Below are 1,223 nucleotides of genomic sequence, written 5' to 3'. Positions count from 1 at the left end.
ATGCTGTGTATGTATGTGTGTGTGTGAGACCTGATGTAGCAGTAATGCTGTGTATGTGTGTGTGTGAGACCTGATGTAGCAGTAATGCTGTGTATGTATGTGTGTGTGTGAGACCTGATGTAACAGTAATGCTGTGTATGTGTGTGTATGTGTGTGTGAGACCTGATGTAGCAGTAATGCTGTGTATGTATGTGTGTGTGAGACCTGATGTAGCAGTAATGCTGTGTATGTATGTGTGTGTGAGACCTGATGTAGCAGTAATGCTGTGTATGTGTGTGTGTGTGTGAGACCTGATGTAGCAGTAATGCTGTGTATGTATGTGTGTGTGAGACCTGATGTAGCAGTAATGCTGTGTATGTGTATGTGTGTGTGAGACATGATGTAGCAGTAATGCTGTGTATGTGTGTGTGTGTGTGTGTGTGTGTGAGAGACCTGATGTAGCAGTAATGCTGTGTATGTATGTGTGTGTGAGACCTGATGTAACAGTAATGCTGTGTATGTGTGACTGTGTGACCTAAAGTAGAGGTAATGCTGTGTATGTGTGTGCATGACCTGAGGTATAGTTAAAGGGACTTTGTACACTAGATTTTTCTTTGCATAAATGTTTTATAGATGATCCATTTATAAAGCCCACCTGGGAGTGTTTTTGTAAAATATTATTGTTTTGCTTATTTTTAATATTGTTATTGTGCTGATTTTCAGACTCCTAACCAAGCCCCACAGTGTCAGATATATAGACATGTTTACAGACGTCACTGATGTAGCAGTAATGCTGTGTGTGTGTGTGTGTGTGTGTGTGAGACCTGATGTAGCAGTAATGCTGTGTATGTGTGTGTGAGATCTGATGTAGCAGTAATGCTGTGTATGTATGTGTGTGTGTGAGACCTGATGTAGCAGTAATGCTGTGTATGTGTGAGACCTGATGTAGCAGTAATACTGTGTATGTGTTTGTGTGAGAGACCTGATGTAACAGTAATGCTGTGTATGTGTGTGTGAGAGACCTGATGTAGCAGTAATGCTGTGTATGTGTATGTGTGAGACCTGATGTAGCAGTAATGCTGTGTATGTGTGTGTGCAGGGCCGGATTTACATCTCAGGTGCCTGTAGGCACAAAAACCTGAAGCGCCCCCCCCACCCCCCCACCCCCCCTAGAAAAAAGTGGAAAAAATGAGGACTTTTTTTTATTATTATTTAGGACAACTAAAAATAAATATTAGATGTAA

The sequence above is a fragment of the Bombina bombina genome, chromosome 4, assembly GCF_027579735.1.
Source record: "Bombina bombina isolate aBomBom1 chromosome 4, aBomBom1.pri, whole genome shotgun sequence".
Lineage (NCBI taxonomy): Eukaryota > Metazoa > Chordata > Amphibia > Anura > Bombinatoridae > Bombina > Bombina bombina.
Note: the sequence above shows the minus strand (reverse complement) of the source record.